Source organism: Pristis pectinata, chromosome 5, assembly GCF_009764475.1.
Source record: "Pristis pectinata isolate sPriPec2 chromosome 5, sPriPec2.1.pri, whole genome shotgun sequence".
Taxonomy (NCBI): Eukaryota; Metazoa; Chordata; class Chondrichthyes; order Rhinopristiformes; family Pristidae; genus Pristis; species Pristis pectinata.
Window position 1 is genome coordinate 83,490,671 of NC_067409.1, and position 17,055 is coordinate 83,507,725.

The 17,055-nt window shown below is 41.6% G+C and overlaps 1 protein-coding gene across 2 annotated transcripts in view; it reads right to left on the minus strand.

The window, feature by feature from the left end:
- tgfbr2b (transforming growth factor beta receptor 2b) overlaps positions 1 to 17,055 on the minus strand; it is a 61,852-nt gene that overhangs the window by 16,422 nt on the left and 28,375 nt on the right. The window lies entirely within an intron of this gene.

The following is a 17,055-nucleotide window of genomic DNA, read 5'->3' on the forward strand; positions in this document are numbered from 1 at the left end:
CTACATCAATGGTGCTGAAGTCGAGAGGGTTGAGAGCTTCAAGTTCCTGGGAGTGAACGTCACCAACAGCCTGTCCTGGTCAAATCACGTGGAAGCCATGGCCAAGAAAGCTCACCAGTGCCTCTACTTCTTCGGGGGCTAAAGAAATTTGGTTTGTCCCCTTTGACTCTCACCAACTTTTACAGATGCACCATAGAAAGCATCCTATCTGGATGTATCACAGCTTGGTATGGCAACTGCTCTGCCCAAGACCGCAAGAAACTGCAGAGAGTTGTGGACACAGCCCAGCGCATCACGGACACCAGCCTCCCCTTTGTCTTTACCTCTCGTTGTCTTGGCAAAGCAGCCAGCATAATCAAAGACCCCACCCACCCAAGACATTCTCTCTTCTCTCCTCTTCCATCGGGTAGAAGATACAGGAGCCTGAGGGCACGTACCACCAGACTTAAGGACAGCTTCTACCCCACTGTGATAAGGCTATTGAACAGTTCCCTTATACAATGAGATGGACTATGACCTCACGATCTACCTTGTTGTGACCTTGTACCTTATTGCACTGCACTTTCTCTGTAGCTGTGACACTTTACTCTGTACTGTTATTGTTTTTACCTGTACTACATCAATGCACTCTGTACTAACTCAATGTAACTGCACTGTGTAATGAATTGACCTGTACGATCGGTATGCAAGACAATTTTTTCCACTGTACCTCGGTACAAGTGACAATAGTAAACCAATACCAATAAATAGTCCAACAGTAAAGGAAAAACAAATCACTGATAAAAGGTTAAGCAAGAATTCAATTCTGCAAAGAGGAAACTCAAGCTGATGAGTGATTAGCACAGTACTTAATCCTTTCCTCCCCTCATAGGGATAGTATCTCCTTGATATTAGACTTGGTAGAAGAATGTGAATTGATTGGCAGGGTGACTGAAGGGAGGGCACTTCCCCTAGTGGGGGCATCCAGAACTTAGGGGGCATAGTTTCAGAATAAGAGGTCATCCATTTAAGATGAAGGCAAGGGGGAAATTTGTTCTCTCAGTGGGTTATGGATTTTAAGTCTTCTCTACCCCAAGAAGCTGTGAAGGAGAAGTCATTGATATATTTGAACTACAAGGGAGTCAAGGGGTATGGGAAGAGAGCAAGGAAGCGGTGCTGAGGCCAAGTTTGAATCAGCTGTGATCTCATTAAATAGTGGAGCAGGTGTGAGGGGACAATTGGCTACTCCTGCTCCTATTTCTTATGTTCTGGCCAGTAGTACTTGATACGTTGGGTTTCATGTATTTCTATACTGAACAATGATAAGCCCACTAACGAAATGTGGGCCCATTGCAAATGGGCTGCATCACACACTTTTACAGGCACTGTCCAATTTCTAGAAAGATGTTTTATCAGGGAGGACATCAAACAGTTCTTTAAATGTATTTAATTCCCAATTTAGTTTTTTGCCCAAAAAGTTTTGATTGATACAAAATCCAAATCATGGCTTATTGTTTTGTAAAGGAATTCCTTTGCAAGGCAAGGCATACTCTGCCTACACAACTTCTCGACTTTTGGCTTGTGCAATCAGTTTTGTTTCACAAGCTCACATGCAAACACCACAACCCTGCCCACATTAATAGCCACTTCACAACAGTCTCCTGCCTTTTAGTCTGAAGAAGCACAGCCATGAAAGTAACAAAAGCTCTCCCAGATTTGATATCCCTTGGCGTTCCCAATGGAAGTTTTGGCCTCCATTAATGCAAAACTTAATTTAAACTTTACTGTAAGTGAGCTTACACTGCACCATTTTGGTGACGTTGTTGGCACAAGCTGTTAAACCCTGTTGAATTGTGGTATTATTTCACACAGCAGAATACAACCACAGTTAAATGTGGTTGCACAACACAATGGCAGGCTCATCACTACTGTCTACGTCTAAGGCTGTGAAGAGCAGTGGGATAAACTAGTGCCCAGTTCTTTGAACTAAGACATCAAGTGCTGCTGGAAGGTCGTCAACTCGGTCTTCCAGTTGACAAATGTCTTGGTCCACAACTTCTTGGTCTTCCAGCACAGTGCGATGTCTGTAAGGGAATGCTGCCAACTGGCGCATTCCAGATTGCAGGAGTACGTGCTGCTGGATGCACTGATGCTCGGTGCAGTCAATGCAAAGGCTCTGTGGGGAAGGACCATAGTCAAGGCTCTTTCCGCTCCCGCACAGAGGGGCCGAGTTGGATGGGACAGCCCCTCAAATACTGAAATAGTGCATCACCCCAGAGGGCCATATAGGTGCTATGGTTTAAAGGCAAGTCAGCACTACTGAATGTATTGACCATGAATGTAAAAGTTTTGCACTGTTTATTCACAATAAAAATATACAAAAGAAGAAAGTTTAATTTTGAAATAAAAAATATTCTTTGAACTAATACCAGAATTCACTTCCTGGGAGAGACTGAAAATCAGGACCATGTCTGTTCTCCAAGCTAGAAACAACCTGCAATGGTTTCAGGAAGAATGGAGAGTTTTCAATGGTGCTCTGGTTAACATTTATCTTTTGAATGATATCACTGAAAAAATGTATTGCTTGAAGATATCTTCCATTGTTGTTTCTAGGACCTTGCTGTGTACAAATTGGCTATCATGTTTACATCAACACTATGAATATACTTTCACCTTAATTGGCTGTACAGTGCATCGGGGCATTTCTGGGTTGTGAATAGTGCTTAATAAATGCAGGCAGGCTTCCTAATAAAAACACCACCACCAAACAGGGACTGCTGCAAGGATCTTGAATGCTCAAGAACAACATTCAGCAAGTAAATGCACACACACATGCAAGCACAGAACTCCTGGCTCAGGCCAGAACACAGTGAATCAGAGTTCCAGCCTTTCCCCCAATGGACACTGATGAGGAGTTACAGCAGGAATCTTCTTGGAAAGTCAAAGAAATCTGGCCCTAATATAGAAAAGCATGTGTACAATACATGCTTCCTGTGAGACCCATGGTATCCCCCAGTTGTGTTGCCCAGAATGATTCAGATGGGGCTATCGCTGAAATGTAACAAGTAAGCATGCCAGGGAAACAATGCTCAGCTCAGGGCCATTTCACATGTGCAACCTGCTATCTTTATCCTGTCAATGGTTTTCAGACTGATGTATTGTTAGCAGTGTTAAGGGAGACAGACCAGTACAGGCAGCACAGGTTAGCAAACCACAGAAAAGTACAGATGCAAAAGTAAATTTAATTAAATCATTGCAAGGTAAAAACAGAGTAGAAGAGTTGGGCTTAACGCTTGGGTATTTCTGCTTTAGTTGAGAAAAGCTCACAAAAAATAACACCCTGAAGGCCTACATGGAAAATAGCATCTCCCACCTCACCGCTCAAAATCGATAAAGATTCAAGCTGAAGGTAAATGTCAACTAGGCAGGTTTCTCACTATGAAATTATTGTTTGAAAAAATGTTGCATATAGATTTCAAAATGCTCATGTATACCGTTGACCAATCAGCTTGTCTGTGAAGTGTGTTGGTCAGTGAGTGGCAAGGGTGACCCAGCACATATCGATACATTTCAACATTACTTTCAATATGCATGTTTTCATTACCGATTTCAATTCAGTTGTGCTTTATGGAGACAGGATGTTAATCTCTTGACTGATGTTTTTTTTCCCCCCAAATAACCAAAACTATCTTATTTGGCAAATGTAATAAAAAGCAATAAAACACCTCCCAACTGAATGAAAATGTTAACAAAAAATGAAAATTTCAGGATGTGTATACAATCAAACTACAGATTTTTAAAAAATGTGATGATTATTTGCATTCACATTTCACCACTAGTATAGGAAAACTCCTAATTCATTTCGCAGAAGTGGTAATCAAACAAAACTGACCACTATGCCATAAGGAGATACAAGGAGAGAGATGACCAAATGATTGGACAAATATATAGAGACTTCTAAACGGCAGAGAGGGGTTGAGATGCTTAGGGAGGGAACCAGAGTTCAAGATAACTGAAAGCATGCCCGTCGTAATTATCTATATATGCATAATGCAATGGATAAAATTGCCATAAAAAATTATAAATTCTGTTTTTGGGATACATATAGAAATGCTACATTTACTGCCCATTCCTGCTTATGATCTGCTTTGCCCAACATGCATCATCCATTTATCTTTTGGCACCTGCCTGCTCAATATACCATACTTTTCATAACATGTGTTAAACAGGCTTGCATCACTGAAGTCCTGATCAGAGGGTTCAGCTGCAGGACACTATGGTCCCTCAATGCCTACAGGAAAATTATGGAACACTGCACTCCTAGGTACCGTCATCACCTTGGGTGGGTGAGCACCTCTGGGTTAAGGAATCATGGTGAAGCGCTCATGCTACTTGCACTCTCCAAGCTTTACTGTCTTAAAACCAGCTCCAGCCTGCACCTGAGCTCACTAACAATACATCATTCATAGAACTATACCAACTTTTCGGTAATAGCCGATGACGCTATGTGGCTCATACAGGTTAAAAAGTGCAAAGCCTACAGAACAAACAGAACCAGCTTCACTGCCATGAAACCCCAACCAGCACAATGCCATCCATATAGAGACATGAGAATTTAGAGTCACAGAGATACAGCACAGAAACAGGACCTTCAGCTCACAGAGTCCTGTCCTAATCCCATTTTATACATAAACATTCCCATCAGATTCTATTGCTCAGCTACACACTAGAGGCAATTTACAGTGACCAATTAACCTACCAACCTGCACATTTTTAGGATGTGGAGGAAACCAGGGCACTAGAGGAAACCCATGGCTCACAGGAAGAACGTGCAAACTCTACATGAATGGCACCAGAGATCACGATTGAATCTGGGTCGCTGGAGCTGCGAGGTAACAGTTCTACTAACTGCACCACTGTGTTGCCCAACGGTGAACGACAGAGGAATTAAACAAATACAGTCCCTACAAGTTCATACTCATGTTATTAACAAACAAGTTCATGGCAGATACAGAAAAAACTTTCCAGAAATACTGGAAATAAGTCCAGTGCAAACAAGGATGTTCTGCCTATTGTTTTCCAAAATTCCATAAATTCTGGAATGGTTCCTTCAGATTGAAAGGCAACAAAATGTTAGAGGGAGAGAGAAAACAGAATACTACCAGCCTGACATCAGTATCCAGGAAAAACGTTGGAATCTACAGTAAAAGGATGTGGTATCAAAAAACTAACAAAAATATATGATTAGCAGAAAATGGATTTATGAAAGGGAAATCACATTTGATTAATCTATTGGAGCTCTTTGAGGATGTGACTAGTAGGATAGATAACGGGGAAAACAAGAGGATTTGGTGTATTTAGACTTCAGAAAACTTTCGATAAGGTTTCACACAAAAAGTTGGCAGACAAAGTTACAGAACATGGACTTGGAGGTAACACATGACCATGACTTGAGTGTCGGCTCACAAAGAGGAGGTACAATCAAATGTGTCGTAGGTTGGTAGGCTGTGTCTATTGGGGCACTGCAGGGATTGATACTCAGGCCCCAGCTATTCACAATCTGTATCAATGATTTGTAATGTTTCTAAGTTTACTGACAACATGAAACCAAGTGGGAATGAAAGGATGCAAAAAAGTATTCAAGGGGATACAGGCAAGTTGAGTAAACAGACACAATGCAGCTGATGGAGTACAATGCGAGGAACTTTGAGAGGTTATCTATTTTAGTAAAATTAAATCAGAAATGCTGAGTGTTTTTTTTAAAATGGCAAGAGATTGGGAAATGTTGATATTCAAGAGGACCTGGGCGTCCTGGTACACAAGTCACTGAAAGCTAACATGCAGGTGCAGCAGGCAATCAGGAAGGCAAGGTGTTTTATTGTTGGAGGATTTGAATACTAGAGTAAAGATGTCTTACTAGGATTACATTGGGTCTTTAGGAAGCTACACCTGGAGCATTAAGGACAATTTTGATCTCCTTACTCAAGAAAGGATGTCCTTGCTGTAATGAAGAATCTCTAGACTGGTTCCTGAGGTGGATTGGGTAGAATAGGTCTGTATTCTTGAGCATTTAGAAGAATGAGCATCTCTCAGTGAAACATAAAACACTTCAAGGACTCAGAGTAGATGCAGAGAGATTTTTTCCCCCTAGTTAAGGAGTTGATTTCAAAGGGGACTGAGAGGAGGAAAAATTTCTGCAGATGATGACTAATCATTAGGAATCTCTACCACAGAGGGCTGGAAGTTCTGTCACTGATTGCATTCAAAACAGAGATCGATAGATTTTTGGATACCAGAGGAATCAAATGATGAGAGAACAGGGCAAGAAAGTGGTGTCGAGGTAGATCAGCCATAACCTTGTTGAATCCCAGAGCAGGCTGAAATAGCCTACTTCTGCTCCTATTTATGTTCTGGACTGGTTTACTTACTAACATTTTGATTCTGCATTAAAAGCAGGAGTGGATTCATACAACAGCACAGCAGAGCTTCAAGTTCCTGGGAGTGAACATCACTAACAGCCTGTCCTGGTCAAATCACATAGATGCCACAGCCAAGAAAGCTCACCAGTGCCTCTACTTCTTCAGGAGGCTAAAGAAATTTGGTTTGTCCCCTTTGACTCTCACCAACTTTTATAGATACACCATAGAAAACATCCTATCTGGATGTAGCACGGCTTGGTATGGCAACTGCTCTGCCCAGGACCGCAAGAAACTGCAGAGAGTTGTGGACACAGCCCAGCGCATCACGGACACCAGTCTTCCCTCCTTGGACCCTGTCTTTACCTCTCGTTGTCTTGGTGAAGCAGCCAGCATAATCAAAGACCCCACCCACCCGGGACATTCTCTCTCCTCTTCCATCGGGTAGAAGATACAGGAGCCTGAAGGCACGTACCACCAGACTTAAGGACAGCTTCTACCCCACTGTGATAAGACTATTGAACAGTTCCCTTATACAATGAGATGGACTATGACCTCACGATCTGCCTTGTTGTGACCTCGCACGTTATTGCACTGCACTTTCTCTGTAGCTGTGACACTTTACTCTGTACTGTTACTGTTTTTAACCTGTACTACATCAATGCACTCTGTACTGACTCAACGTAACTGCACTGTGTAATGAATTGACCTGTATGATCGGTTTGTAAGACAAGCTTTTCACTGTACCTCGGTACAAGTGACAATAATAAACCAATACCAAAGTAACAGGCCTTTCGGCCCACGATATCTGTGCCGACATCATTCCTCCAAGTGATCACACTATCACCTGCCAGATTTTCACTGAAGACACAAGTGCAGCTGTAATACACTTAAAGTATTATAGCACCTTGGCTGATATTACTATCAAGCTCTCACGTAGAGTTACTGGGCAGAGGGACAGGAGGGCACTTGTGATCAGTAACCTACCCCAATCTGCACCCCAACAAATTATCCATCATCTGTTTTCCACCAAGGGGTCAACCTGCAACAATACAAGCTAGGACCAGTAGCTTGACAGGTCAAATTAGACTTAAAATCAAGTTAGATACAGTTAACAGCCAAAGCATGCATGAACATTTATCTGACAACAATCATAATATAATTGAGTACAATGTAGTGTTTGAAAGAGTACGACAAAGCAGCCACTAACACGGCAGAATTTGTAAAGACCAACTTCTCTGCAATGAGATAAAGTCTGTTCATGGTCAAGTAGGCAAACCTACTTATGAATAACAGCACTGTTGAGCAGTGGGAGATGTTCCAAACACCCAAGGAAAACTTGCAAGCAGTCACGGACAACTAAAGAGGTGAGGGATAACATGAAACTAGAAGGAAACACATTCGTAAAAGGCAAATCTAGCTCAGATCCTGCTCAATGGGAAAGATGCAATGTACAACAATGGTTGCCTCTTACTTTTAATTCTCCATCCCACCCTAACCTTTTTGTCTTTGGTCTCTTGTACTGTTCCAAAGAAGCCCAAAATGATCTTGAGGAACAGCACTTAGCTTCTGACTGGACACCTTATCGCTGTCAGGATTCAACACTCAATTCAACAATTTCAGGCAACGAAGGATCAATCTGTACTGAGAAATCCATTTCTCTCTCTTCACAGATGTCTCTTGACTTGCTATGGCATTTCCAGCGTTTGGTTTCAGATGTCCACCAGATGCAGTGTTCTGTACCTCACTGTTGCAGCATTGTTTGTTTTTCTTCTTTCCTCAACCATCTCACATTTACACCTCCTCCAGACCAATCAGCTGCGATGAACAATTTTTCACCACCCTATCTATTTCTAATCTATCCTATTTCCTAGGTCATCAGTTTGAAAGAAGTAGCATCCCACAAAAACCAATACTGAACGAGGGAAAGGGATTCAGATCACATCCTTCACAAGGTTCTACAGGAAGCAGGTTGCAGATGATCCAAGTACAGTATAATTTTCCAAAGTTTTCTATATTCAGGACAAATTAGACTGGAAAATTGTACATGCCACTCCACAATTTAAGAATGGTGATAGAAGGAAACAAGGGAATTGTGGACCAGTTAGCCCAACATCTGTAAAGAAATTACAAGAGTTTATAACTAAAGATAGAGCAACCGAATACTATGAATAGCAGAAGCCAGCATGGATTTATAAAGGGTAGGTTATGTGGGACAGACCTGAGAATTAATTCTTTTAAGTGAGTAAAGTAGTGGACAAGGGTGTACCTGTGGTTGGTATTCACACACATTTGTAGAAGGTATTGGTGAAGTTCCTCATGAAGACTGTTAGTTGACTTGAAGCTCCCTTTTGAACACTACAATTGACTCTGTCTCCACCACTACTGTTGGAAGTGCACTAACTGTTTACTGTATAAAAAACTCTTCATCCTGTCAAGTTAGTCTCCTTTGCCCATCACCCTCATGTGCCCTAGTTCTTGACTGCTCCGCCAATGGGAACAATTTCTCTCTAATCTCACTACATCCCTCATGATTTTTATTAGACCACCTCGCAAATTCTTCTGTTTCAAGCAGAATACTCCCAACTTCTCTGGTCTATCCATGTAATTAAAGACTCTCATTGCTGGAATCATTTTTAGTACATTTCTCTGCACTCATGCTAAATCCTTTGCATCTTCTTTACGTCGTAGAATCCAGAACTGGATAACAAGTCCAGTTATGACTGACAGTTTATAAAGCGTTCCTCAGGATTTCCTCATTCTTATATTCTTTGCCTCAATTTACGAAGCCAGATGTCTTTCTCAACCTGTCCTGGCACTTTCAATGAATTATGCACATATACTCCTAGATCTTCATTCCTGTGCTCATTCCAGAATGGTTCCCTCTAGTTTATATTACCCCTCCTCATTCTCCCTGCCAAAATTTAACATTACACACCTCAATATTACATTTCAGCTGCCACCAATCCACCATTTTACCAGCCTCACTGTATCCCGTCATAGTCTACTAACATTTTCTTCAAAGTTCACTACACCTTCAAGTTTTGTGTCATCTGCAATTATGGAAATTGTGCCTTGCATACAGAAGTCAATGTCTTTCATATATATTAAGAAAAAGTCCTCGTGCTCACTGCTGGGGAACTCCACTGTACACTCCCTTCCAGTCTGATAAACAATCCTTCACTACTACTTGCTATTAACTGACTAGTTTGTGTTTCATTCTACTACAGCTTATTTTGATCCATGGGCTTCAGTGATAACGACAAGCTCGTGATGTGGCACCCAAAACACATTTGTTAAAAAGCCCATATCTACCACATCAAATGCATTTCCCTTTTTGACCCTGTTTTTCCATCAAAAAAAAAACTTTATCCAATTAGGTAAAATCAGCCTTGAACAATTCTGTGCTGGCTTTTCATCAATCTGCAGGTGACTGCTAATTCTGCCCCTAATTGTGGTTTGTAAAACTTTGTGATTCTGGGCTTTATAAATAGAGGCAAAGAGTATAAGATTAAAAAGACCCAATGAACCTTTATAAAATCCTGGTTCAGCCACAAAATGGTTAAATTGACTGGAATGTGGTTGCTGTGATTACCCTAATCCCTTTTATGAATAATATTTATAATTCTGCAGTCCTCAGACATCACCTCAGTACCTAAAGGAGATCTGGAAGATTATAGCCACTATTAAAACTAAATATATCAAAGAAAAGAACAGAAAATAATTAGGAATGCTGGCCTTTGTACTGGGAAGATTATAGAATTTTAGGGTTATGGTACCTATACAAAGCCCTGGTTAGACCACACTAAGAGCACTGTGAACAGATCCAGACGTCACATGTTAAGATGTGCATTATCTTCACACCTGATACCACAGATGGGGATTATCTTCACATTTGTCCATGCAATTCCTCCTCTTAACTTAACCCTTAAATTAAAACAAGGGATTTTGTGGATAAATGTGAAGACAATACCCAGAATTCAAAGAGTTAAGAGGTAATTTGATTGAGGTTTTGGATTTTAACTGGAACTGGAAGGGTAAATAGAGAGAAGCTATTTTTGCTGGATTGGAAGGTTAGCAGAAGGTGTAAAAATTAAAGTCAAGCGCTTCAAGACTGAAGCGAAGAAACACTTCAACATGCAAAGGGTGGCAGAAATTCAGAACACGTTTGTTCACTGAGGCCCAGTTAGCTTTAACTCTTGGTTTGATTTATTTTTGATAACCAAAGAACATGGGGGAGAAAGATTGGGTATGTGGAGATGGTCACAGATTAGGAATGTTATCGGTGAATGATGGAACAGACCTGACTAGCTAATGAACTACTCAGGTTCTGGTATGATCTGAAAGGATCTGTTCCCCACAAATCAATTCTTGATCTGTGACTCAAGAACCTTAAGTCTTTGACTGCACTCACTATCTATACTCAGGCAAGATGAACAACATTCCACACCCTATCTGTACCCCAGTAATTGATCCACAGTTTGTACCACAGTTAAGAACTGAAATGGGACTGTGGTCCAGAATCTATTTCATATACCAGCAATTGATCCACATGTCAAGCCAAGTTTATTGCCATGTGCACAAGTATGGCAAGGTACCAGTACAATGAAAAATTTTCTTGCAGTAGCATCACAGGCACGTAGGTACAGGCAACACACAGAATATAAATTATTGCAATGGAGAGAAAAAAAGACTGTGCAAAAACAAGACTTTAGTGCAAAAACAAATGACAAGTCCATGGTAGCGCAAGAGGTGGTCTCTAGTGTTCCATTGTTGAGGTAGGTTTAGGGTTGTGCAGGTCAGTTCAAGAGCCTGATGGTTGTAAGAAAGTAGCTGTTCCTGAACCTGGAGGTGTGGGACTTCAGGCTTCTGTACCTCCTGCCTGATGGCAGCAGTGAGAAGAGGGCCCTTTAGGTGCTTCATTACAATCACTGAGATTCCAGTTTACAGAGTTTTAGCTTATTTCAGGCGGGTGCTATGGCAAAGGGGGGCGGGGGAGGCCAGGTCTTTGGGACCTGTGGTGCTATCTTTTCTGATGGTCAAATCTGTTTCTGCATTTAGTTAATGATACAGATCATACCAAACAATACCCTGGGATTTCCACAATCCACACATTGCAGCAAAGGTGGCTTCTAAGACCTGCAGAGGGAGAAGGGGATGGAGGTGGGTGGGTGGTCTGCAGAATAGATTCCCTCGGAAGGTTAGCATACTTGAAAGTCAATGACTCATTATTAAAAGGTATTAGTTACAATCCACAGAATGAATGTTGTTTTTTTTAAAAGCCAGATTTGGTCTGACACTAGCTGATAGGTGCAACATAAATGACATTCAGGGCAGTGAGGCTAAAGCCCAGGTTTGTATGCTTTGTTTTATATGCCAAGCTGTGTTTTGCTGAGGAAAGCCCCAGCTATAAAACAAAGGGAAGAGTTAGCTATGAGAGAACTAATATCGTTCATATCTGTGGTTTACGAGAAGATCTAGATTATCAGCACTGTGGAAGTCTTGGCTTCACCAAGTCAGCAGAGGTAGTAAAAAAAAAGCTACCAGAAACCCTAAGTAAACCTACCTCAACATTGGAACACTAGAGACCACTTCTTGCACTACCATGGACTTGTCATTTTTTTTGCACTAAAGTCTTGTTTTTGCACACACACAGTCTTTTTTTTGTTTCTCTGTTCTCTTGTATAATTTATATGGTAGATTGTAGGTTCAGGTCCTGCTCCAGACATTTGGTGGGGTGGTCCCAGCCAATACCTCAGTGCAGAAATGGAGAAATGTCGCATCACTGGAGATTTTAAACTGGGTACCTGCCTATCACTTCATGTGGAGGTTAAAGGCCAATAGTTTTCTTTCAGAGGGGAGACTGGAAGTCGGCAGACCACCCTCCCTGCCACATTCTCTCTCAAACAACTGAGGCAGCTTTTCAGGTCAATGTTGGATTGTTGTTTGTTGAGGCTTGCTTTATGTCAAAAGGTTGCAGCAATTCCTGCATTACAAAGGTGACAATACTTCAAAACATTTGACTAAGCTTCGGATGTGCCGAGATGTAAAGGATGCTCTACAAAGGTTGATCTGAGGCAGAAGGAGTTTGGCTGGGTAAAGAGCAGCAAGGGAATATGGAGCCAAGATGTGAAAATAGAATTCAGGTGGTGAGTTGGTCAGCTTCTACCCCACTGCCATCAGGTTCTCGAACAGTACCTTGGATTATATTTCTTTTCCTCTCTTTCAATCTTGCACTAGAGTCGTTATGTTTAATTTGTTGTTTACTTTGCACAAGTGTATGTATAATTTGTTAATTTAAGTTTGTTAACTTATGTTTGTCATTTGTAATGCAATGTACTGCTGCTGCAAAGAGCTGATTTACATGGCATTTATACCCTATGTATGCCCATGACAATAAACGAACTTACTTCTGTTACAAACTTCCTGTAAGTTGTTTAGCTAATCTTTCAGCTTTACGTACTGGTAGAAGTCAGAGTCAACATTGCAAGCTCGATATCAAAATGACTGCCCCATTTGGTCTTCCTTCCATTTTTGGACATTCTTCAGGTCCTCCTTCAGAATCCTGCCCACCACATACATTTCCGAAAAGAGGAGGCAACTTTGCTACATGGAAAGAACAGGGTAGTAAAAGTCTAGTGATAGATTTCATAGAGGTGGTCCAATCTCGAGGTGTTTTGATAAGGAGGGAATGGCAGATGGATCAGTAATTGGAGGACACAGTGGTAAAGTGGCAATAGAAACAGCTGGGAGATGAGAACTTAGACTCAGTGAGTTGCTATCATTTGAAACGGACCATCAGAAAAGCTGGGAAAAAAATCAGATTCAATAGTAACTTTCAAAACAGAATTGGATATATAGCTTAAAGAGAAAAAGCTGTAGCCCTGTGGGACAAGCAGTGCATGACAATCAGGATAGCAGTTTTAATATACTGACATAGGCTGATGGGCCAAATGGCCTTCTCCTTTGCTCAATGATTCTATAAGTTACTTCCATGTTACAATGATCATTGAAGAAAATATATCCACTGTAATAAAATCATGCATAGACAAATACCCCGATCTACAGTGACTCTCAAAACACAGTTAAAAGCTGCTTGGAAGATCTCCTGCTTACTTACTTTTGGATGGGTGATTTAATTTTGAGCTGGTGGCAAGTTCCATGATAGTAGCACAAGCAGCTTATTCTGTACGCATGCCAAGCCTATTAAATAGCATTGACCTGCTGGCTGAATGCCTGTTTACTCTCAGTGATTAATGCAAAACAGTAACATCAATTAAGTGTCGAATAACAGAGTCCTCGTCTGACAAAGTCAGTCTTTTAGCAATGCCTAATATGCTGTGCATGTGGGCTTTCAAAGATATTTGTCAAAGCATCAACATCATAGACTTGTTAGCTGGTAGGATTAAATGGACTGTGGCAGTGTGGATATGAATTTGGCCATGGGACAAGGAGAGGTGGTACATGGCTGTTCTCAGGCTGAAAGGAGACATACAGTGGTGTTCCACAGCAGTCAGGATGAGGATGACTGCTCTTTTTGGTCTCTCAAGACCTGGGGTAAACGGGACACAATTTAAAAATCTGTAGGTGGCACATAACCAAAAAACATTGTACATAGTGAGTACATCTTCAGAAGGGCACGGAGACAGGAATGAGTTGGGCAGGTCCATTCAGTAAGAAGAACAAAGAAAGCCATAAAATACACCATGCTACTTTGAATCAGGTGTAGCAACCAAGGAGATGGAGTTGTATGTAGGTGGTAGGATAACTTGTGAAGTTTAAAAAAAAATAGGAAAAGGATCTTTAGTTTATTTACTGAGGCACAGAATATAAATGACATTAAACCTTTCTCAATCATAGGTTGTGCACCCAGATGGAATACTGTGCTCAGTACTGAACACCATACCTTAGGAAGGCTCTAGACAGAGTGTAGAAGAGATTTACTGGAATGTTGACTTGAACGTGGAGACATCTCAGTAAGTTAACAAGTTTACTGAGGAGACAGAAATCAGTAGTGCTGTTGATAGTGAGGAGGATAGTCTCAGGGTGCAGAATGATACTGATCAGTTGGTAAGATGGGCAGAGCAATATCAAATGGAATTTAATCCTGGTGAGTAATAAGGTTCGGAGATACACACTGAACGGTAAGGCCTTTGGGAGTACTGAGGAACCTTGGTGAAAAAGTCCAAAGATCTCTAAAAGGTGGCAGGACAGGCAGATAAGATACTTGCCTTCATTAACCAGGCATAGAATATAAGAGCATGGGAAGTCACAGTATAAAACATTGGTTAGGCCACAGCTGGAGTACATGTACAATTTAGGTCACCACCCTACAGGAAGAATATGATTGCATTGGAGAGGGTGCAGGGGATGGAATGCTTCATATGCAAGGAGAGACTGGATGGCTGGGATGAAGGTGGCCAAGGTGGGTCCTTGTTGAAGTATGCATAATTATGGAGGGACACAGATAGGGTAAATAGTGGAAAACTTTTCCCCATAGCAGGGGTATCTAAACCTGTCTTGCAACATATATCTATTTACATAAACACTTGAACCACCAACACATAGAAGTCTACACACCAACTGCTGGTAAATGGGATTAGTATAAATAGGTACTTGATGGACATGAAGCAAAGGGCCTGTCCTTGTGCCATACATGACGCAGAGATGCCAGAGTTGGTGCAGAGAAAACTAACAGGAGATGATTTAGATGAAGAACAGATGGAGTAAATGAACAGGAATAGCAGAGATCACAGAGTTAACACAAGAGGACCAGAATCAGAAGTTTGTGTTTCAGTAGAGCAACTGTGATCATTTGACCTGGCGGTGGGAAGGATGACTCCACCCATTTCCACAGAAGGTTTCTTCCAAATTTATTTTTAAAATTGACTTTTCCTCAGAGACCACAGGAACTACGGAAGAATCCTGGGCTGAACACATCCAACACCTGCCTCACTCACTCAACACAACTCTCCCCCCCCCCCACGAAGAGTTTATCAGCAGGTGTTAGGATTCTAATCAACACATGCAGTGTTCTAAATGTTGTTAAAACTAATGGGTGGCCCAAAAAAAATAGGCCCGAGAAATGCAACAGTGGCACAGATTAGCTGCAGGATGTTGCATTGGTATTCCAGTTAGCATTGCAGCTCAGAAACAGGCACAAAGACAACAAAATCCAATGGTGAGGTATTACAAGCACAAAGGTACATAGATAGCAACAAAGCACATGGCCTTCCACTATGGCTAAGGGACCAAATGAACAGAGGCAAAGCAAGCAACCACAGAATCCTGAAAAATAAACTACAAGCACAGAAGCATCCAGAGCCAGCCTGGAATCAAATCCCACAATTCCACCAGCAGCAGAATAAAGCATACGGGTTAGGGGCAGGGTTAGATCTGCAAGGATAGGCTGTGGAGTTAGGGTTAGGGTCAGGGCAAATCCTGCAGTTTTAACACATGAGGTTATGAACAAGATTACTCCTGTAGTTTTAAACTGAGATTAGGGACAGGGTTAGTCCTGCTGTAATAGGATACAAGGTTCGTGGGTAGCATTAGTCCTGTAGTTATAGGCTGTAGAGTTATGGGCAGGATTAGTAGTGCAATTATACACAGTGCAGTTTAGGGATACAGTTACTCTGCAGTTTTAGGCTGTGAGGTTAGGGGCAGGGTTAGCTCTGCATGTACTGGCTCTCAGGCAACGGAAGGATTAATTGCGCAGTTACTGGCTCTCAGTGGCTAAAGACAGGACAGTTATAGGTTGTAGAGCTACAGGTGGGTTAGTCACGGCTATACGTTGGGGAATTAGGGTAGGGCTCTGTTATTGCAGGAGTGACCCTGTCCCTAACCCCAGAGCCGGTAACTGCAGGACTAATCCTATCCTTAACTGCACACAATACTGCAAAGCACTGCCTAACTGGTGTTTTGTAAAGCTACCACATAACCTCCCAACTCTTATATTCATGCTCCAACCTATGAAGGCAAGCATGCCATATGCCTTCTACACCACCTCATCTAACTGTGTTGCCACTTTCAGGGAACTACGGACTTGAACTCCAAGGTCTCTCTGTTCTTCAACATTCCTTAGTTCCCAATTGCTTACTGTACATGCTCTACCCCATTTGACTTTCCAAGATGCAACATCTTGCACGTCAGGGTTAAATTCTATTTTCTAATGTGCCACCCAACTTTACATCTGATCTTTATCCTGCTGTAGCCTTGGACAACTTCCTCGCTTCCCACACCTCTAACTTTCCAGTGATGTTCAACCCTAAAATACAAGTTTGCACTGCTGGAATCCCAGAATTGGAGCTGGAGAAGGAAGGTCAGTCGGCTCATTGAGCCTGTGGCAGCTGTCTGAAAGTGTTTCAGTGATATTAATCCCCTGCTCTCTCTGCATGGTACTGCTTTTTGTTATTATTTTATTGTTTTATATATATACACACACACACAAACATATACATCTATACACACACATTACATATTCCCAACAATCCATCCAATTCCCTCTTGAAACTTTTTATTGTACCTGCTTCCTTCAATCATTGAAGCAGTAAACAACAAATCAGTGCTCCCCTCCTAAAATTTCTGCTCTGTTGCCAATCAATTTAAAACTGAGTACTTTGATTGCTAACTCTCCAGACAATGGAGACAATTTCTTCTA